This window comes from Castor canadensis, chromosome 1, assembly GCF_047511655.1.
Source record: "Castor canadensis chromosome 1, mCasCan1.hap1v2, whole genome shotgun sequence".
Lineage (NCBI taxonomy): Eukaryota > Metazoa > Chordata > Mammalia > Rodentia > Castoridae > Castor > Castor canadensis.
This window is the reverse complement of record NC_133386.1, coordinates 70,591,079-70,615,387: the sequence shown is the minus strand read 5'-3', so window position 1 is coordinate 70,615,387 and position 24,309 is coordinate 70,591,079. Positions and strand designations below refer to the sequence as shown.

At 35.5% G+C, this 24,309-nt stretch overlaps 1 long non-coding RNA gene across 1 annotated transcript in view; it reads right to left on the bottom strand.

The window, feature by feature from the left end:
- Window positions 1–1,362: 1,362 nt before the first annotated feature.
- The window catches only part of LOC141420759 (uncharacterized), a 161,277-nt gene continuing 138,330 nt past the window's right edge, over window positions 1,363–24,309 (bottom strand). Inside the window, exons 3-4 of the long non-coding RNA XR_012445329.1 lie at window positions 12,256–12,332; window positions 1,363–4,468 (exon numbers count right to left, since the gene is read on the bottom strand). This is a non-coding gene — a long non-coding RNA (uncharacterized lncRNA). The remainder of the gene's footprint in view (window positions 4,469–12,255; window positions 12,333–24,309) is intronic.

The window sequence follows — 24,309 nt, the reverse complement described above, 5'->3', positions numbered from 1 at the left end:
GTTGTACAGTTAGTATTGATATCTGGAAGTATATTTATAAATTAAACCTATTTTTAAAATATTGAATCTTTTAAACTATATTCATATCATAACCATTTATGTAGCTATTCCTTGATTTGCATCATTATTTTAATTCTTTTTTTGTAGCAGTCTAACACATATTATGTTAGGTTTATTCCTAGTTATTTTTATAAACCAATTGGTAATAAGAATTATATAGTTTAATTTTATAATTGTTCATAAATAAAACATAGAGATAAAATAGAAACATCCATACTGATTTGACAGCTACCACATTTGCTAAAGTCATTTAAAATTTTCATAATTTATATGTGAATAGTTTAATACTGTACACTTTAAATATGCAAATAATTTGACAGTTATTGGCTATGATCTCCCTTGGGGGAGATCATGAGAGTTTTAAACTTTGTAATACCAGAAATATTCATGGAACCCATAGTTACCTTTCAAAGACTTTTCCTGTCTTGACTCTGGGTAATGTACTTCTGTTTCCTGGCACACATAAACATCTTTTTTTTTTAAATGATTTTATTAGCTGTATAGGGGGATACATTCTGATATTTACATATGTGTTTAAAATATGTCTTAGTTGGATTCACCCCTCCGTCATTGTCACTCTTCTCCCCTCACCTTTTCTTAGCACAATTTCAACAGGTTTCATTTTTTAGTTTTCATATACAGGTACAAAATACACCCACCATATTCACCCTCATTCTCCCTTTCCTTATGTCTATCCCCCTCCCACTGGTGCCCATCCCTACAAAAGATTTATTTTTTCCTCCTTCTCTTCAATTTTTAATTAAGTTTATATTGATAGTCCAAGGGGGTTTTGCCTTGGTACATCCTGTCTGGATATATTGTGCTTTCATCAAATTAACCCTGCCATTACTTACTTATTCTCTATCACCATGCTCCCCTAATATTCAATAGCTTACTGTACAGTGCATACCATTATATTCATATATAAATGGGTCATTTCAATATTTTTCATTTTCTTTCTCTCTCCCAACTCCTGTAGCCCCCTTCAGGTGGACTCACTAATATAATTTGTTCTCTCTGTCACTATATATATATATATTTGTGTACATTTTCTATATATATATATATATATATATATACACACACACATATATATAATGTGTATATATATGTATATGTAGTGTGTGTATGTTCATGTACATATACTACATATATAAGTAGTATATATATCATATATATATATATGATCATGTATGCTTCTAAATATACATTTAACTTATGGATCTAGCTTAATGAGAGAGAATATGCAAACTTTGATTTTTTTGAACTTGGCTTACTTTACTTAACATGAAGTTCTCCAGTTCTACTCACTTACCTGGGTAAGTGAATAATGAAATATTCACTCCATTCTGTATATATACCACATTTCTTAACCCTTTCATTAATTATGGGGCATCAGGGCTACTTCCAGAGCTTGGATGTTGTAAATAGTGCTGCAATAACATAGGTGTGCAAATGGATCTGTTAAATCCTGGAGTATATTCTTTCAGGTACATGCTTATACATGGTATCACTAGATCATATGGTAGTTCTATTTTTTAGTTTTTGGAGGAGCTTCCATACTGTTTTCCATAGCAGTTACTCTGATTTACATTCCTTTCAACACTATGTGAGGATTCCTTTTTCCCCACTCACGAGCATTTGTTGCTGTTTGTGTTTTTGATGGTAGCCATTTGACTGGGTTAAGGTGGAGTCTCAATGTAGTTTAGATTTGCATTTCTTATGGCCAAAGATGTAGAGCATTTCTTCTTATAGTTATTGGCCATTTGCTCTTCTTCTTTTGAGAATTGTCTGTTCATTGATTTGTTCATTTATTCAGTGGGTTGTTGATTCTTTGAGAGGTTAGTTTTGTGAGTTCCCTGTATAATCTGGTTATAAATTCCTTGTCAGATGTATAGCTGACAAAGATTTTTCTCCATTCTGTGGGATGCCTATTCAATCTGGTGACAATTTCTTTCACTGTGCTTTTTAGTTTCATGCAGTCCCATTTGTCAATACTTTCTTTTAATTGCTGAGTTACTGGAAATCTATTCGTAAAGTTATTCCCTATGCCTACATGGTCCAATGTGTTCCCTAGTTTTTTCCTGGATTAATTTCACCATTCAGATCTTATATTAAGATCTTTAATCCATTTTGAATTGATGCTAGTACAAAATGAGAGATTGGAATCGAGTTTCAGTCTTCAGCAGGTAGAAATTCAGTTTTCTCAGCACAATTTGTTGAAGAGGCTGTCTTTTCTCCAGTGTATATTGTAGACACCTTTGTTAAAAATCAGATGGCTATAGCTGTGTGGGTTTGTGTCAGGATTTTCTGTTCTATTCCACTGATCTTCAAGACTGTTTTTGTGCCAGTACCATGCTGTTTTCATTGCTATGGCTCTGTAGTATAGTTTGAAGAGCTACTCCAGTGTAGCTCTTTTGACTCAGAAAGAGCTATTCTGAGGCTATTCGAGGTCATTTGTTCTTTCATTTGAACTTTCAGATTGACTTTTCTACCTCAGTGAAGAATGTCATTGGCATTTTGATAGGGATTGCATTGAACATATAGATTGCTTTCTGTAGTATAGACATTTTCACAATATTGATTCTGTTGCTCCATCAGCATGGGATGTCCTTTGATTTTCAGATGGCTTTGATAATTTCTTTCTTTAGTGACTTGTAATTTTCATTGTGTAGGTCAGTCACCTTCTTCATTAAATTTATTCCTAGGTGTTTTAATTTTTTTGAAGCTATTGCAAATGTTATCGTTTTCCTGATATCTTTTCCAGATAGTTTATTGTTCATATATAGAAATGCTACAGATGTTTGTGTGTTGATTTTGTATCTTGATACTTTGATGAAACTATTTATGAGATCTAAGATGATTTTGTTGATTTTTTAGAATCTTTCAGGTATAGGAACCTATCATCTGAAAACAGGGACAATTGAACTTCTTCCTTCCCTATTTGAATCCCTTGTATTTCTTTCTCCTGTTTTATTTCTCTGACTAGGAATTCCAGCACTATATTGAATAAGAGTGGGGAGAGTGGATATCCCAGACTCATTCCTGATTTTAGAGCAAATGGTTTCAGTTTTTTCAATTAAGTATGATGTTGGATACAGGTTTGTCATATATAGCCTTTACAATGTTGAGGAATGTGCCTTCTATTCCTAATATTTTCAGAGTTTTTATCATGAAAATATGTTGAATTTTGTCAAATGCTTTTTCTGCATCTATTGATATGATGTGGTTTGGGCCTTGATTCTCTTTATGTGTTGTTTATTGATTGGTGAATATTGTACCAATAATGAATGGTGGAATGAAACCTACTTGATCTTGGTATATGATCTTTTTAATGTGTCATTGAATTCTGTTACCAAGTATTTTTATCGAGGATTTTTGAGTCTATGTTCATCAAGGATATTGGCTTATAACATTCTTTTTTTGATGTATCTTTACCTGGATTTGGTATTAGGGTAATACTGGCTTTGGAAAATGTATTTGGTAGTATTCCTTACCTTTGTACTTTATGTAATAATTTGAGAAGCACTGGTTTAGTCCTTCAAATGCCTGGTAGAATTCAGCAGTGAATCCATCAGGACCTGGGCTTGTCTTTATTGGGAGGTTCTATATAAGTGTCTCAATGTAATTACTTACACATAACCATTTAAAAATAATTGCTTCAGTTCACAAATTAAGAGGCTCTGGATAATGTTTTGATTCAACAGAGATAAATCAGCTTGTTCTGGAACACAAAAAGTATATTTATCCATTAAGAAGTTTTGGCTGGAAACGTAGGCTATATGCTATGGTCTTTCCTCTTTGGTGGGTGAAATTTTGATTTTTGTAGCTCAAGGAGAATGCCAACATTTCTGCTTGACTTTTCTTAGCTTGTCTTGTCTTTTCTCAACAATTTTTTGTTTGGTATTTTCACAGCCTTGACTTGAATATGCCTAATATGTGAATCATCTGATACTTCAAGTTAAAAACAACAACAACAAAACAACAAAAAACAAAACGTGAATTAGATGTTGGACTCAGTTTTCTTTAACAATGTGCATTTCTAAGTCTTGGAAGCTGTGGTGCCACAAATTTTGTATTTTCTTCTTTGCTTTAGTGACACTTTCACAAGTTTTAAGTCATGAGTTCATATTGCTGCATATGTGTGTACTTCAATTTACTAAATATCTTGCAATGACCTTGAGTTAAAACTCTGTCAGTGCATTTTTTTTTCTTCACAATCTTGGTCCTTTATTCCCTGACAACACTAATAGCTTTCCAAAGCCTTTTAAGAGCAGTCTATCTCTCCCACTCTCCCGTTTTCTCTTTCTCTTTTATTATGTAGCTACCATCCTTAGTGGGAAATTTGCTGTGATTCCAGACATTCTATCATAGCATGAATTTGAAGTTGCTTTTAGGTCTTTAAAGCCTACATGAAAACAGAAAAAAAAATTAGAAAAGACTCAGGGCTTTGCAAGATACGGCAATAAAACTAAAAGTCCTTCATTAATTAGACTCCCTGGAAGGACCGTGACTCCAAAACATGTTTGAGGAAATATGGATCTTTTCTCTGTCATTCTTTAGGTGGTAATAACTTCTACAAGAAATGGTATCTTTCCTAGATTTTAGCGACAATATTAGCTAATTAAGTGACTTGTCAGACCCCAAGCTTAGAAATCACTGTGAAATTGGGCTTGGGCTAGTAATCCTCAGTGATGGTACATAAAAGTATATAGAAAACTATTATGAAAACACCTTGGCAATATAGACCTTATGAAATTCTCACACAAAGAAAAAACAATTCTGGCCTAATGGCAGTTTAAAAACTAACGTATGAAACAGAAAAGGGAACAACCCACCAAAAGAGTCAAAGATACATTTAATTAAAAGACTAGTTTAAAGAATCTGAAATTGTTGAGCAAAAGTCTGATAGAAATTATAAGTATGTTTTAAAATTTTTAAAAGGCAAGTAGTCAGGGGGTTAATTTGATTAGAACATATTATATACAGGCCTGAAGTGCTAAGGTGAAACACCCTTGGACTACAATATACACTTAAAAAATAACGAAGAACAGGAGGGTAAAATTGGGGTCTTTTCCAAGGGAAGGTACCAGTGAGAGGGGGGGTGGACATAAAGAAAAGGTGAATGACAGTGAATATGGTAAATGTATTTTGTATTCGTATATAAAAATAGAAGAATGAAACCTTTTGGAATTGTTCTAAGAAGGGGGGAGGAGGGAGAATGATGGAGGGGATAAATCTAACTAAGATATATTTTAAGTACATATGTAAATATCACAATGTATCTTCCTGTACAACTATTATATGCTAATAAAAAAACCAAAACTCAACCCAGAAAGGAAAGTAGTTAATCCATAACAAGCAATGTGAAGTTAAAACAAACAAGCAAACAAACACCCTGGTAGTGTTAAAGAAAAACAAATTAAAAAGCAAATACAGCACATGCATGTGTGAAAACACATGAGATCTATTCACTGAAACAAACAAACAAAAACCTTAGTGGACAGCTTATGCAGGTGATTGAGTAGAGTCAAAGAATGTGTGGATTACCATATAGATTTAGGGCAATGAGAATGTAGCAGAGAAAGAAAGAGAGGAAATCTTGGGATCAAGGTCATAAAATATTGAGGAGTGAACACAAAGGTGCAGCATAGCATGCAAGGAGTTTGAGAAGGGAAAAAAAAAGTTTTGCATTCTATCACACCATAGAAAAACCCTGAAAGGAATGTAAGCTGAAATACAAAAATGAAATATCATAGTGCAACTGCCAGAAGAAGACATTATTTGAAAAACAAAAAACTTAAGTAACCAAAAAGAGAAAAATTGACTCCAAAAGAGCATTATTCTAAGACTAGTTATGGAGTAATAAGTTTCTCAATAGCTACAATAATAATAATTTAATTATAAGTGACTACATTAGAGGAGAAAGAGAAATAGAAAGTTGATGATCAGTCAAGTTATAAATATAACAAAGGAATAATGAATTAATCAAAAGAAAAAGTGAAATTAAGTAAGAAAAATACGTTCACAAATAAATTTGTGAGGCAATATAACTTTAAAACTAATCCCAAATGAGGGCAACAAGACAAAACATTATAGCTGTCTCCACTTATGAGTATAGAAAATTTCTAAGTACACAAAAAGTAAATTAGTCCTGGGCACGTATAGCTAAAATTAATTGCAAAACAAAATAAAACCAAAAACATTACCATGAAAAATAGCCCATGAATTTAAGTATAGTTTATTATTAGAATCCTCTTCTTTCAATTCACTATAGTAAAATAGTGAGAAAACAAGCATACAAAAGATGAATAAAATTTATAAAAGTCATCATTAACTTGTCATTTAACAAAAAGCTTTTCTAGTATAGAAAAAAGAAAATTTTCATAAAATAATAAATATTTGCCTCATCAGTATATGATGTTAACAGCATTTCCTTAAAATCTAGTTATTATTCATGGTTCTTAATAGAACGTTTATTAATTTTTTTTGTGGTACTGGGGTTTGAACTTAGGGTCTCATGTTTGCTAGGCAGGCATTCTCCACTTGAGAACCACTCAGCCAGCCCTTAATAGAACTTTTGTTGATATAAATAGAAATCATTTTTAAAAATATTATTAGAAACCTAAAATATTTTGAGGATCATCGTGAGAGGCAGGCTCTGGGCCAGCCTCAATGGGCAGTGTCATTGTTGCAACAGCTTAGGGCCAAGTGCTCCTGGTTTGCAGAGCTGCCATTTGTACCCAGAATCTCACTGCCACACAGTGAGACCCTGTCACTCCTGCACTGCAGACTTGATTTTGCATTCACCACTACCACTTCCATGGTCATAGAAAATAAGGGGGCTCCTCTTTGTGGCTGCTTGCTCACTATTCGCTGACTCATTAGTTTGGGCACAAAAAACACTTTTCGTGCAACCTTGCATCACACACTCTAGTGTCCTAGAGCTGGAAAAGTGAACATATTGCATTTTTAGCTTTCATTTTACAAAGTAATTTCTGCTTCCCACTACAATGATTAGCAGCATGGTGGTTCAGGTAGTATTTGGTCAAAGATATGGAAAACATACAGGACTAGAAAGGCTGCTATTGTGCACTGTTTATCCTTTATACTTACCAGATGAACATAGAAAGGTCTGGAAAAGAAATAACAATTGTATTAGCCAGTGTTTTGTTTGTTTGTTTATTTGTCTTGCTTTTATTCACTGTGACAACATACATGATATTTTCAGGGAGGAAAGATTTATTTTGGCTCATGGTTTCAGTCCAGGGCCAGCCCACTCTGCTGTTTCTGGGTCATGGTGAGCAGAACATCATGGTAGAAGGGCATGGAGGAAAGAAGTTGCTTATCTCATGGCCAAGAAGCAGAAAGATATAGATAGAAAGGGACCAGGGACCAGGCGTGTCTTTGCAAGTCACACCCCAGTGACCTACTTTCCCCAACTAAACCCTACCTTCCACAGTTCCATCACCTCCCAGTAGTCTATTCAAATTGAATCCATGAGTGGATTAAAAGGCAGAACTCTTGTGATTCAATCTCTGAACACCATTTACATGAGGACCAAATATTCAATGCAGAAGCACTTGGGGGGATGTTTCATATTCAAATGACAACAACAACTAAATGCACTAGGAAAGAAGAAACAAAAGCTTCCTTTTGCACAGATGCTATGATTATCTACATAAAGAAATCTAAGAGAGTTTATAATGTTTTGAATTAATAAACCTTAGAAGCTTGGTGGAAACAAATCAGTGTTAACAAAAAAACAATGTTTTTTTTGTACTCAGCAACAGCACATTTAAAATGGAATTTTAATACATGTGCTATTTACAACAGCAATACAATCAATCAAATATGCAAGAATAAATCTTGTAAATATTCTTTAAAATCTTTGAAATATAACATTATTGCAGGACCTAATAGGAGATTCAGAAAAAGAGCAGATAGTTTCTATTTCTATGTGGGCAGAATAAATACTGCAAAGATAACAATTCTCAAATAAATCTACATATTTGATTAGATTTTATTTAAAATGCCTTATGCAATTTTTAAAAAATCTAAACTCATTAAATTCAATCTAAAACTTTCAACAAAAGTAAAAGGTTGGGCTAGGGATAAAGCTCAGTGGTTTAGTGTTTTCCTCTCATTCATGAGGCTCTGAGTTCAATCCCCAGTGCCACAAAAAAAAAAAAAAAAAAGAGGAAAAGGCCAAAAGATAATAGTAATACAATATTTAAATGTTTGGTGATTTTATCCAAAGTTATGCTATCCTCATGCTTATTATGCATGCAATGATATGCCATTAAGAAGAAAAGTTGCTGTAGGCTTTTGATAACTTTCAGATTAAAGAAGTTCCATTCTATTCCTAGTTTGTTTTTTTTTAATCATAAAAGGATGTGAATTTTATCAAAATGTTGGACATTTATTGAGATAATTATAAGGTTTTATTTTTCTCTTTCATTAACATGGTGAATAGTTTCATGTCATTAACCTTTCTTCCATTCCTTTGATACATTCTGTCTTACTGGGATTTTAAAAATAATTGATAAGTACAGCTTACTATTTTTATTATACAATTTTTGTTTCTAGTTTAGGAAGCAAGATTTGCTTACATTTTCCTTCCATTATGGTACTTGCCAATTTGAGTTCCCTCAAATTTTGCTCTTTTTTTCTGCTATCAGGAGTGGTGTTTATCAAGTAGGGAGTCATTCAGTCTTTGACAGACTTGTAGAACTCGTAAAACCTCATGAGTCTGATTTATTGCTATTGTTTTGTGGGTAAATTTTTAGTTACTGATTTTATTCCTTTAATGGTTTTAGATTTATTCAACATCACCCAGACTCTAATTCCAATAGACTCTGGGAGGTTCTGCCTACTATGTAGTTCTCTTAATACTTTCCAATGCACTTCCACACTTTCAAACCATACAGTAACCCACTGTGGTACCTGGAAGGTAAGGTCATCAATAAATAGCAAATATTCCAACTCTTGTTCTTGCCTGGGTTGAGAATAACTGGCCCCTCTGTAGCCTTATAAATGAGCAATCTTTCCCACACTCTTCAATCTACTGTGCCTTGGGGATGATTTGGTGCTGTGTCTCAGTCCTTATGGCTACTTCTGGAAAACTCTCTTTATGCTTAGTATCCATACAATTTTTAAAAATCTCATGTGATCAATATATATCACACATTTTCTGAGATGTAAGAACACGAGTAGGGTACGGTTTTCTCTAAGTCCAGGAAATTAGGAGTTTACCAACTGTAGAGAATTTTTTTAAAGAAAATAAAACCAACACAAACAATACCATATTTTTCATTACTACCATGCTTCTGCAATTCTAAATAATGTCTTTAGTCTGTGGTATATCATTGCATACTTTCCTTTCTTGGTTTATCATGCCCGAAGTCATTTATTTCTTTTATTTAAAGATTTAGCTCCTGGTTCACTATCAGTTTCTTCACTATGACCCTTAATTTAATGTTTGAGATTTCATTATGTGAGTAGATAACCTTTCAGTACTGTGGTTTCTCAGCTCAACCTCTGTTTTTAGCAATATTCATGTATTCTGCCTTATTTTAGCCATTCTATTCCATTGTGCCACCTCAGTCCTTTTCATGGTTAGAGATGGCAACATGTCAGTAATTTTATGCCAAGGATTCCACACTCTCAAAACTGTCTAATATGTTCTTAGTTCCTTTTAATAACCCTATGAATACTATTACTTTTTAAATGTCTCTCAGTCTTTTGTCTTCTTTCTTTAACTTCAATCTTTGTAAATACTTCCTTCAATCTAGAATGTGCTTAGGAGTTAATTCTTAAGAAGGGCAACAAACCATTGGGTGTCCCATGTTCCTTAACCTTCAGTGAGACTCTTGTAATGTCCATTCTCAATGGATCTTCAGAGAGGGTCTCTAGAGGAACTGAGATTCAGTTTCCCTATTTGGTAACTAGTTTAATCTCACATACTTCATTGATTCTTTTTAACTGTCTGTATTGTACTGCACTTAATTCCTGACTTCTGCTTCTTAGAATTCCTTAACAAACAAACTACCTGTAGAAAATTTTCTTGTCTTTGGTTTTGTCTTTAGAGGAACTCAACTCTGCAAAAAACTGGCATACCTAGCTGTGGGTCCAGAACCACATATTCCATAAACCTTAAAAAATGCATCAGTGGAGACATTTTTATGGGACAGTGATTTCCCCAGCATGACAGCCTAATAGCAGACAAGACAGCCATTTATTTCCCATAACTTGGAGAGCTATGGCAAGGTGTGGTCTTGAGGAAGGGCCTCCTGCTTGAGACTGAGATGCTCAGGGGCCTAGAAAACAAGGGGCAATCACAACTCAGGGTGTCTTGAGACACCTAGCTATAGTGTATGGGAGGGGACAGCAACAAGAAGCTCATGGAGAGGGAGAGAATTTGACTTGGGGTGAGTGGAGATGTTAAAGGAAACTGGGAATGGAAAGTCACAGTTTTCTGTGACCCTACCCAGGAGAGCAGCTCCATTGCCTGCAGATAATTTAAAAAACAAAGAACCACAGGTTACAGAGACCTCAGGTTATAGAAACTTTGTGCAAATTGCCTGTAACCAGGTGGGCTTTGAGAGTGAGCAAACCAGGGGAATCGAAAAATCACAGCCCAAGAGTTCTGGGACTCTTGGTCACAGTGACTGAGTAGGGCTTCACACAAAGGGTGGATGTAGAGAAGGAAAGGTTTTGACTAGGGCAAGCTGAGGGCTCCTGGCAGAGCTTAGGAAACAGAAAAAGGTCCAGAGTCCCTGCCATACCCAGTGACAGTAGCTCCATTGCCTAACAGTAATTTTACAAAGCAGTTAGCCTCCATGGTCAGAGGCTTACAGTACAGGAGCTTTCCAACCTGCTACTGACCAGGTGGGTATTGAGAATAAGCCAGCTGGAGCATTCAAAAAATTAAGGAACAATCACAGTCACATTGTTGGGAGATAGAAAGCCATGATAAGTAGTTGAGGAGAGAGGTTCTTTGACATTGGTGAGTTGAGAAATTAAAGCAGTACCAGGAGCTCAGGCAGCAAGGGCCTGGTGGTTGGTATTCCCTGACTAGAGCAAGTTCCAGTGCTAGGGAGCCACCAAAAAATCAGTTCCAAACCTATGAGTGGTACGGTGCTCAGCATCCATGAGTGGCATTGGGGGCTTGCTGCCAAGTGGGAGCTCTGAGCACAGAAACAAGGGCTCATGAAATATCCCCCAGCTGTGTTCCTTCCATGGGGTGGTGAACTTCTGGGTGGGGTCTGAGAGAACTGAGACCCGAAAGCAGAGCACCTGAGCCCCTTAGTTCTCTAAAACTGGTGCAGGGCTCAGTGCACTATTTGTTCCTGCCACTATCAGGCACATTTGGGGGATATCCTGAGGGTTGCACATTTATGCCCAGGGGAACCAATGGAGAATCTGTGTAGCAAATGGGAACTTGTTTGGCCAATAGATTAAAAAGTGCTATGCAACCATCCATGGCTTCCAGTATACAAAAAAGGGAAGCTTTTAAAGTGGAAACAGAAAGAAGTGGACAACTGACCCTTGAGCAGACATATCCTCACACCACATATAACACCAACCAATCTCCAAGGAAGCAGAAGAGACTCCAGATACTTCTCTGAGTGTTGCTTGGGACCTGCTGGTGGTCAACAAAAGTTTGCCTATGGACCTATCCCCCAGTTCAATGGTGACAAACTACACTGCAACCCTCCCACTACACAGTCCTGCCAAATATTGAGAATACTTTCACTAAAGAACACTGATTAAAATTCCAGTCAATGAATTTAGCCTCAGATGTATAAATTTTAGTACAAAAACACAAGAAAGCCAGGCTTACGGCTGTAATTCTAGCTACTCAAGAGGATTGTGGTTCTAAGCCAGCCTGGTCAAATAATTCATGAGACTGTGTCTTGAAAAACCCTTCACAAAAAAAGGGCTAGTGGAGAGGCTCAAGGTGTAGGCCCTGAGTTCATACCCCAGTACAGGAAAAAACAAACAAAAAAACACAAGAAATATGAAAAAAAAAAGGAACATGATACCCTTAGAAATCAACAATCTCAAAGTAATGAACACTAAGAATAGTGAAAGGAAGAAAGCCCAGACAAAGAACTCAAAAGCACGAATGTAAGAATGGTCAACAAAGTGAAAAAGGACAGGTATTAAAACATGAATGAATTCAGTAATCACCAGTTTCTGGATCCCCCTGCATTCCCCAATATGCTGTCTTTCTTTTCTCTTCTCTACAAATAAAATCTTTCCGACATCTGCAAAAAAAAAAAAAAAAAAAAGATGAATGAATTCAAAGAGGATATAAACAAATAGATGAACAAAATTAGGTAGTCAGGGCAGGCTATGAAAGAGGAATTCAAGAAGATATTGAGGGGGGAAATCTAAGATATATTGTAAGTACATGTATAAATATCAGAATGTATGCCCCTGTAGAACTATTATATGCTAATCAAATTTTTAAAAATACAAAAATCCTGAAAAAGAGCAAGACTGCAATTCTGGAAAAGAAAAACTCAACAAGTTAAATAAAAAAAAAAAAAAAAAAACTTGGTGGAAAGTCTCTCCAGTACAGTGCAACAGATTGAAGACAGAATACCAGGGCTTGAAGACAAGGTAGATGTATTAGAACACTCAGATGAAGAAAAGCCCAGGAGCTGATGGATTCAAAGCTGGATTCTACTTGACCTTTAAAGGAGAACTACTACTGACACTTCTCAAATTTTTCCATGAAATAGAAATGGACTATGAGCACATGATAAAAGCGAGAGCACACAGGGAGGGGTGAGGATAGGTAAGACACCTAAAAAACTAGCTAGCATTTGATGCCCTTAATGCAGAGAAACTAAAGCAGATACCTTAAAGCAACTGAGGCCAATAGGAAAAGGGGACCAGGAACTAGAGAAAAGGTTAGATCAAAAAGAATTAACCTAGAAGGTAACACCCACGCACAGGAAATCAATGTGAGTCAATGCCCTGTATAGCTATCCTTATCTCAACCAGCAAAACCCCTTGTTCCTTCCTATTATTGCTTATACTCTCTCTACAACAAAATTAGAGATAAGGGCAAAATAGTTTCTGCTGGGTATTGAGGGGGGTGACTGGGAGGGGGTGGAGTGGGTGGTAAGGGAGGGGGTGGGGGCAGGGGGGAGAAATGAACCAAGCCTTGTATGCACATATGAATAATAAAAGAAAAATGAAAAAAAAAAAGAAACACTATCAAAATCATTCTATGAAGCCAGTATTACACCCATTCCAAAACTAAACAAGGACACAACAAATAAAAAAAGAATGATAATCCAACCTCTTTAATGAATATAGTCACAAAAATTCTCAATAAAATACTTGAAAACTAAATTCAACAACACATTAAAAAATAATATAGAATGATTTTTTTTTTATTCCAGGGATGCAAGGCCATTTCAACAGAGGCAAATCAATAAATGTAATACTGCACAGAAAGAGAATCAAGAACAAAAATCACATGATCACCTTAAGAGATGCAGAAAAAGCCCTTGACAAAATTTAACATCCTTTCATGATAAAAACATCCTTTTATTCATGATTAAAAACTCTGAAGAAACTAGGAATAGAAGGAATGCACCTCATCATAACAAAAGGAGTATATGACAAAACTACAGCCAACATGATACTAAGTGGGAGAACACTGAAGCAATTTCCTATAAATTCAAAAACAGGACAAGAATGTCCACTTTTTTCACTCTTACTAAGTATAGTATTGAAATTTCTACCTAGAGCAATAAGATAGGAGAAGGAAATAAAGGGATTCAAATAAGGAAGAAAGAAGTCAAAGTATCCCTGTTTGTGGGTGATATGATTCTATACTTACAGATGCCAAAGATTCCACCAAATACTTCTAGATCTGATAAACCCTTTTGGCAATGCAAGATATAAACTTGACATGCAAAAATCAGTAGCTTTTCTGTATACCACCAATGAATAGATGGGCAAAGAAATCAGGAAAACAATTCCATTCCCAATAGGCTCAAAAAATACTTACATATAAACTTAGCCAAAGATGGGAATGATCTCCACAATGAGATCTTTCTTCAAGAAAGAAATCAACAAGGACACCAGAAGATGGAAAGACTTCCCATGTTTATGGATTGGCAGAATTACTATCATGAAAATGACTATACTACAGAAGCAATGTACAGATTCAATGCAATGCCATTGGGATCAAAGGCATTCTTTGCATAAATAGATCAATGAATCCTAAAATTCATATGGAAACCTAAATACCCTGAATATCAAAAGCAATTCTGAGCAAAATGTGCAACAATGTAGTTATCAAAATACTACAATTCAAATTTTACTACAGATCCATAGTAATAATAGTAGCATGATAATGGCACAAAGACAGACATGAATTCCAATGGAACAAAATAAAAGATCCAAAACTAAAACTGTACAGTCACAGCCATCTGATCTTTGACAAAACAGCCAAAAACATACACCAGAGAAAAGACAGCCTCTTCAATAAATAGTGCTGGGAAAGCTGGCTATCTACATGCAAAAGGGTAAAACTAGTCTTCCTTATTTCACCCTGTACAAAAATCAACTCTAAATGGATCATAGGTCTTAATATAAGGCCTGACATATTGAAGCTACTCCAGCAAAAAATATGGAAAACTTTGGAAGATACAGACATAGGTACTTATTTTCTGAATAGAACACCAGTTGCCCAGGAAATAAGAGCAAGAGTTGACAAATGGGACTGCATCACATTATAAAGTCTTTGCACATCAAAAGAAACAGTTACCAGAACCAAGAGACAACTCATAGAATGAGAAGAAAATGTTGCTAGCTATTCAACAGAGAAGGGATTAATAATCATAATACAGGAGTTCAAAAAATTAAACAGAAAAATAACAAATAATCTAATTAATACATGGGCAAATTAATTGAATAGACAGTTCTCAGAAGAAGAAATACAAATGGATAATAAACACATGAAGAAGTGTTTGACATCCTTAGCCATAAAGGAATTGCACATCAAAACTACACTGAGATTCCATCTCACCCCAGTCAGATTGGCATCAAGAAAACTAACAACAACAAATGCTGGCAAGAATGTGGGGAAAAAGGGAACCCTCACATACTGTTGGTGGGAATAAGTAAGCTAGTGCAAACACTGTTGAAATTAGTGTGAAGGTCCTTCAAATAACTAAAAATAGAATTACCTTATGACCTTGCCATACCACTCTTGGGCATGTACCTAAAGGAGTATAAATACATATAAAGAGAGATACCTTTATACAATAAACATATCCATATGTTTATTGCAGCTGTCTTCACAATAGCCAACTGTGGAAACAGATGAGGTGTCCAACAACTGATGAATGGATAAAGGATCTTCAATATGAGCCGGACACTGGTGGTACACAAATGTAATCCTAGCTACTCAGGAGGCAGAGATCAGGAGGATCATGGTTGGAAGCCAGACCTGGGCAAATAGTTCTTGAGACCCTATCTTGAAAAAAGCCATCAAATGAAAAGGGCTGATGGAGTGTTTCAAGCAGTAAGAGTGCCTGCCTAGCAAGCATGAGGCCCTGAGTTAAAACCCCAGTACCAACAAAAAAACCCAATCCCCCACAAACCTATGCTATACATATACCATGGGACATTATTTCATCATACAGGCCCACACTTTCTAAAGTGAGTCTGAAGACTGGTAGACTGGAGGAGAGGCTGAGGAAGAATAGGGAAGGAGCAAAGGCAAATGGAAACCAGATTTTCCTGCTCTTTGGCAAGGCAGCAATACTCCCCATCTGGGAATTCACAACCCAGACATGCAATGCTGAAAGTTCCCACCAGAAGGATGGCAATACTCTGACCTATTCACTAGGAAGTGGAACTTGACCTACAACTGTATCCTTTACTGCAGATAGTTACTCTGAGTATTAAAAATCTTGCAGAAAATAGGCCCAAAAAACAAATGTATACACAAATATAAGCATGATCATATTTACATACACTATGTGTATGCATACATGTATGTGTATATACACATACAGAGAGAGAGACAGATAGAGAGAGAGAGAACATGGTTGTAATAGTGGGACTGTTTGAAGGACTGGGGGAGGAGAAAGAGGAAAAGAGAATGAATAGTATCAAAATATATTTCATCTGTATAGCGGATGGCATAATGAAACACACTGAAAGCTATTGAATATAAAGAGTTTGGGGGAAGGGGAAGGTGGAGTACTAGAGGGGGTTAATCTGATTCAAGTACAATATATTCATGGGTTAAATACCATGGAAAAACCTCTTTAAACAATGAACGTACACCAAAAAATGAAGGACAGGAATGTACAACAGGTCCTGTTTGGTGGAAGATGCTTGTGGGAGAGGGAAAGGTGAATGGAGAGGGTGAAGGAGGGTGAATATGGTCCAAGTACTTTATATACTTGTATGAAAATAGAACAATGAAACCTGTTGAAATTGTTTTAAGTAGGGGAGAGGGAAATGAAGGAAAAATGATGAGTCTAACCAAAGTATATTGTAAGCACATAAGGAAATGTCACAGTGAAACCCCCATGCAACCAATATATGTCAATAAAATTTTTTTTTTAAAAAAAGGAAAAATGACATCATGTTATTTGCAGAAAAATGGACAGAAATGGGATCATTATGCTAAGCCAAGCTAAAAGGCCAAATTATCACATGTCCTTGCTTATTTGTGGAACCTAGACTTAAAATGATGATTATGATGATAATTGTAATGATGCATGAAAGTATGTGGTGGACTGTTGGAGGATCAGCAGAAAGGGATTGGGGAAAGGAAATGATATGGAGGCATGAAGAGGATTGAGGTATGCTACATATATACATTTGAAGGTGGCAAAATGAAACACACCAATCTCTGTAAGGGTGGGGGAAGGAATGGGAAGAATGGAAATATAATGGAGACGGTGAATTTGTTCCAGTATGCTATATGCATATATGGAATTACCACAATGAAATCCCCTTGTATTATTCATTTATGATAATTCAAAAACAAAATAAAAAAATTTAAACCAAACCAAACCAAACCAAACAAAAAACCCAAAGAGGAACCCAAACTAAGTAACTATGGATGTATCATAGCACTTGTAGCTAAGCCCAGTGTCTCCACTATACACTTGAACCCATTCCCCTTGTCTTCCCAGGTAAATTACCTCTGTTATTCCCCTTATTTCCTATATCATTCTCACTCTTCTCTACTATTAGATATTCCTATTTTTCTCTCTAGGTACGTTCTTATTTCTTTTTTTTCTCTTGACACCAGGATTTTTTATAATTATCATAAAAATGGTAAAGGTCATTTTTGACTTCCTTATTGCTAAATTCAGTGGTCAATTCTTGATTTTCCTTTCTTGATTGACTCAGAGAGAAGCCAATCAAGTACAGGGATCCAGTACTGCTGGGATTTCACTCATTGGAGGCTAGCTGGCTTCTTTAGTCTCAGTGGTGAGAGTTTGCTTCACTACAGTGTGAGGAGATAAAGGAACCTTTCCATCTGCACTGCCATTTACTCCCCCTAGCCACTTTTGGCTTTAACATGAAATCACCTTCTCCTCTATACCTCAAATTCCCATGTTTCCACTAGTTTATACGAATTTATGGTAGAATTTAGATGAATTCTCTAGGAAATTTTACCAATTTTTTGTGGTTAATTATTGTGATTATGATATGCTCTGTTTTCTGTAATTCTTTCAGGTTTGATTTAGGAGAAGGAATCAGAAATCTAAACTAATTTTCAATCTTAATGGAAACCTATGCAGTAGAGACTTAACTCAGCAGGCTGGGGTTTCTTTGTCCCCCCAAAAAATCTGTTCTCAGTTGGGCTGGCTCTCAGCCTGCTCCTGGGAGTAGCTTTTTGATAAGAGTGTTTTAGTGTGCCTTAGGCCTTGGGCCACATGGTATCTGCTTAATTGGTAATTTAAGCTAAAAAAGTGTGAGTGTGTGGTTTTTTTTTTTTTTTATTATACTTAAGGCTATATGCCATGATATATCAGCTTGAACTATGGGAGCCTGCAGACCAAGTATCTAAAGTCTGGTAACCTTTCTGATTGGCAATACTTTGGGTGTCACACATCCTTGCTGGGAGAGTTAAGTGTGCCCTCATGTAACTCCACTGGGAGAGGACACTGGGAGGGTTATACCAGGTTTCTCCTGGATTTTGTCCATGTACCTTTTTCTTTTACTGATTTGGAGCTGCATCTCTTTACTATAATAAACCAGGATTATTGATCTTTTCAGAGTTCTATGAGTCTTAGTGAGTCACTAAGCCTGAATGTTGTCTCAGGGATCCTACATAGAACTAGATATCTACAAAAGGTAAAAAGACTAGGATTATAGAAATGAGAGGAAAAGATTGAGGAGGATTTCTTTAACAAGAACTGTGTTGCGACTTTCACTCACATCAAATCTGGTGAGAAGGATTCTGTAGTACATGTGTGCTCTCTGTGCATAATATGGCCTGTGCCAGACACACATATATGCATTCACAGAGACAGATAGACGAAGTGTAGCATTTCCTTAGACCTGTCTGGAAGAACTGCTCATAGAACAAAGAAACCTCAGCAAAACAAGAAAATTCTAAAGCCCTAACAGACCAAACTAAGAATCCTGCCTTTACTATAGCAAAGGAACATCAAGTAAGAGAGATATACCTAAAAACCCGTAAAATCACCTACCAAATATGCAGTCAACTCTAAATAGATGCCAGCTGTGAGGAGAACAAAGTCAGCTTAACAAGACTTCCATGATATAGCGACTTTTTTGCCTTTACCTTTCCTCCTTCCTCATTTGTGCCTGATGGGATGGGATCAGAAACCCTGAATGGGAAGATTAGGAGAGATGTTGATGAGTAAGGAAAGAAAAGAGAGAAGGCTACAGCCTTCTTTTTCTGCTTGCTGCTTGGTAAAGGAAAGGTCCACTAGGGGTTAGAAAAGACTTAATTTTGAAACAAGTTTGGAATTTTGATTAAATCAGGGTTAGACACTTTTGATGACTAAATTGGGATTGTATTGTAATTAACTCCAGAGCATTTTGTTGTCTAAGATTAACCAAAAATTTATATGGAAATATGAGAGTTCTAAAAAAGTTTTTCAGGGACATGGATGAAAAATTTTCAACTCAATACATTTTGAAGTGCTGTTGAGAGAGACAGTTCTACTCTGTGAGGAACCGTCTGTTAATATATCAGTAACATGAATCATGCATGTTTGTGAAAATGTGGTTCAGGTTTCCTGCCTCCCCTGTGGATTAATACAACTTGTCAACAGTGGTGACAAAAACTAAAAACAATCTTTTCACTATTGTTTTTTGATCTTCATTTGCTGAACCTTGTCACAGTTGACAGAGAAGGATCCAGGATAGAAGAAGGGACTGATATGGGTAGTTTGTACCATACCTTTTTTAATATGGTCATTTGTGTAATTGAAATATCAGCCTTGCATTTACTTTGGATATCCTTGGCAGACCCTGAGCATCAACCTTGCAGAAGGGCCCTAGGCCCTTTCAGAGGAGAGCTGGCTATGAGATGAACTATAGGGACTTACTCACTAACACTTATTTCCTCCTAGAATTGTATATTCTTGGTGGGCAAAGAAACTACCCTGAGCAGGCAATCAGATAATAATGGTCCCTAGCATAATGCTGGAAGAAGGATCAGAGAGGGACTTGAGAGTGTGCTATTATATCTCATCCTAATTACTAGATTCTTCAGTGGGCCTTACAAAGTTAAGTAACATTTTGATAGGTAAGAGCTATGCAGGTTTTTAACTGCCAGGAGTGAGCTATGAGCTCAGGGTAGTCCTTATTCCATGAACAGGGCCTTTTAAATTTAGCAGAATAAATTCCTAAAATCAGCCAGGCTGTAGGAAACAGAAAAGAAAAATTGTTATTAATCATATATTTCCTGGATCCCTCCCATGAAAAATTTGATCCTGACACTCTTTCTGTCAAGTAAAAACTATGGGGTTTTTATACCTGAAATACTTACCTAAGTTGGTATGGGTCAAAGTAGAGCTAACTGACTGAAGTCACTTAATGTTTTGACCTCTACTCAAAGACCAGTTCTTAAATTTAATTTGTCAGTGGCAGTTGGAGTCACACAAAGAAAATCTGCTTTTCAGTTTAATTATGTCAACAGAACTACAAGTATCACATTTACATATTCAAGACTGATAGTTGATAGATTTTTTCCTATATTAACCATTTAGGCAAGAAAATTATTTGCCATTCTGTGACATTTAATTATAATGCTATGACTGATCTATATAGTTTGAAGGAAAAATTGCTTTATGTGTCATTTAAGATTTGTATGAAGACATTTAAACTGTAGAAAAGATTGCTTAGAAAAATGCAGAGGTGGCTCCCAAGAGCTCTTGATTACCTTCTGTATAAAGACCTTTTTTTTTTTTTTTTTTAGAAGTTAGCTCTACTATCGCAGCATAATTTCAAGGTGACCACCTGTCAAGGAGATTCTAGGGGAAGAAAGGAAAAAAAATGTCTCCTTGACTTACTTGTGCATTTATTTTTATAAACATCTCTAATTTTCCAGAGGGTATTGTAGGCTAACATTTTAATGGGATGGCAATAGTTAGCAATGAGTAAATAATATGAATTCTCAGTTGACATACATTTCTTGCAAGTTTTGAATGATGAAAGTAAAAGCTATCATGGAGTCAGGAAATACATTTATTAGCAGATGTTCAGATGTGTAGAACAGATCTACATGAATAATAGCATTTGCTCTATTTGTATGACTAGATACAACTTTCTCCCTTTCCTAGGAAGTACATAGTACTTTGGACTGAGCCTAGTCATAATTAAGCTGTACTAAGAAAACATTCAAATAACAATGATTTGCAAATGATCAAATTATTGTGGGCTTAGCTTAGGGCTTTGCCAGCTGGAGTGATTTCTCTATTATAACCATATGTCTGTTAATATATTTGATTCAAATGTAAAACAATTACAGATATTTGAAAGATAGAGCAGAGCAATTAAAAACATAAAGTTGTTCTTGTGACTTGATCTTGAAATAAATGGAGAAACTAAAATGATGAAGCTAAATGCTACTTGGCTAAAGATTACAAGATCTGATAAAGCAGTCAGCATGTTTTAAATCTAATTGTCTTAGATACGATGTATTGACCCATCACATAGAATGGCTTAATCGAGTGGAGCATAAAACACTGAAGGTACTGTGCAGACTTCAAAGGAATTCCCTGTTATCTTCCTGAGTTTACCTCATGAATATTTCAATGAACAAGGTGGGGAATGATCATTAACAAAACGGAATTACAGAGCTCATCATTTGAGGCAAAATACTGTACTTGACTTTTAAAAGAGTAACAGTTTTTGTTAAAGTATGGGTCAAAGGAGAATTTTTTTGATCTTTCTTTCATAGCCTTTGAAGGAGAAGAGACTTCATCTTCCAGGAATTTGCTAATCTCTTCCTCTCTCTGGATCAGCTCTGAGTTCTTTAAAATACATTAATCTGCAATGTCCCACTGTCTCCTGCCACATATCCCAGGTTAAATAATCCAAGAGTGTGGGCTATAATTCTATACCATCTTTAGAAATTCATGATCTTACTAAGGATATTCCTGAAACTGCTGACCTCTCCCATCCCCACATCTTATAATAACATGCTCCTGACAGCTGTATTAGCAAAACTGTAAATCCTGTAAGGAAGGTATTAATATGGAAAGGTTAGTACATGTCAGGAATGGTAACGTGTGGATAACTAATGGGAAATTTCAAATTAGGAGCTGCTCTGAAGAAGGCAAAAGACCCTTTGACTAGTTCAATATATTTAAAACATTTGAAAATTTGTTTAATTACTTGAACTATTGTGTATCTTTTGGAGGTTGATTAATTCATGCATAATTCTCTAGAGGATATTTCTTCTACCCCTTCATTTTCTTTTTTTCACAAACTGACTTGTTCCTTTCTCAGATATCTTTTAAAAGTATAACTCTTAATTTCTCTTTGTCCAAAAATAGCATTCTTTCTGGAAGGGGCAGTTACTCTTACCAAAACACTGGAGTTTTTTTTTTTTTTTTTTGAAGTAAATAGACATGTAAGGAAAGGAACAGTTTGTGAATCTTAATAACCACACTGAGTTCTCTTTGTAAAATCAGCAGTTATACAAAATAGTTAAATAAAACACTGGATATGGTAGTTAAAAGAGAAGCAGCTTATAGATATAGTATTTTATAACAGTTTTTGAACAAATTATTCTCAATTTTTAATAATCAAAGGCAAGGATGAAAGAGTAATTTCCTTAATGAAATGTTAACATTTGTCTGTCCCAATTATAAACCGTATCTGCTCTTATTTAATATTATTAATTTTGGGAAATAAGGTGGCCTAGTGAGAACTACAAATTTTAGATGTTAATCTCGATGGAGTGGTCAATAGCTGCCTTTTGGTAATGACTACTGAGTTCTGTAAGGTAATTAGAATGCTAATACTATGTTATATTAGGATTATTGCATTTTTCACTTCTTACTTAAAATAATGGTTAGAAATTTGATTTTAAAGGCAAGACAGTTATTGTGGCTTTTTACAAATAAATGAACTGAGGAGTGGAGAAGTAAAAGGATTTCCCCAAGTTCATTCAATCAGTAGGTGAAAGAGACCCAATGGAAACAAAGAATATTTAACTCCCAGTCAGGGCTGGCTAACACAATGACATCAGAGGCCAAATAAATGTATATGTTGGCAAAGGATTTAGATAATTCCTTAGATGTCAGATCCATAACAGATTATTAAAGGTCATCAGGTGTTCCTAATATACACCTCCTGATTTTTCAGGCTAATGCCATGGAGGGTAACCATGCAATACCCAATAAAACCTTTGCTATCACTGTTGGAGAGAGAGAATCCTGGACTGCAGGTCCATTGGATTGTCCCAGTGAGTCATTTCTCAAGTCCTTATCTTTTGGATACAGAAGCATATTACTAGGGAGTGTGAAGGGGAAGTTGACTTTAATCTTAATTGCCTGCATAACAGTATTTTTAAATGATCTCTTTCTGAAAAGTATAAAACCCTACCACCACCATAGAATCAGGAATCCTAGAGCAGAGCAAAGGTTATTAGAAAAGTCATGTTTGCAATGGCTGTATCTTCTATCTCCCTGAATTTGCCATCAAAATACAGATGCAATTCCAAATGGACCATAGCCAGATTATAGCATGTACAGGGTGTGCAGCTACTCTATCTCTGCTCAATTTGCATGCTAGAATAGGACAGGTATTTTCCGAATATTATTTGACTTATTTTTTTCTTCCTTGATGTTAGAATGCTCCTCTAAAATCTTTTTCCAATAACTTGTTGTGAAAATAGTTCAATGAAGATTATGGGTGCAGTTCATGTAGCTACTTATATGACATATATTTTTTAATCAACATTTTAATTGTGTGATGATTGTGCAGTAATTAAACAGTGACTTGCTCCTGCTAAGGAGTTAACTAACTTTACTAAAAGAATTATGGGACCCAAATCATGAGTTCAAGTATCAAACATCTGTGTTTATTGATCAATATAAGGTAAATACAACCACAGTTTATTAGAGATCACTTTTATTTTGATGTTTTTATACCACAATATTCTAAATCTGCACTAACATGTTTTCACTTGCCTGTTTGTACAATAATTTGTGATTTAATGGAATAAAGAACCTATTTCCAAAAACACATTTATTGCCTATCCTTTTATAGAGGTGGCCTGGGCAGTAGATTGATTTCACATGAAGACAGTTAATTTGATTCAGAATTTTACTGTTGCCCTTCATGAACAGAAATTTTCTGAGTTAAATCTGTGCAAAAGAAACTGAAATGTGTAGGGTCCTCAGCACTGTTGAGATATAAACATTTTCTACAACATTTTAGATGGCAGAAGCTATTTTCCAGTCTTACAATAATTTCTGATTCATTTCATGCAGGCTGAGAAAGGTGATCAAGTGTGTAAATTCCATATCCTGTCAAACCTTTAGTCACATGTATATTGCAGTACACACGTTTTCTGAGCCAGAAGATTTGGATTTGAAGCTTTGTTGCTCCTTCTGCTTGTATGCCCTGTCGTCTTGGGAAAGGTATTTTAAATTTTGGGTTCTTAGATTCTTCATTTGTGAAAGGTGAAAATAAAATCTGCCTTGATTAACTTTCATACACCAAGTGCATAGTAAAATTTTTGACAATGAGAAGTAATTA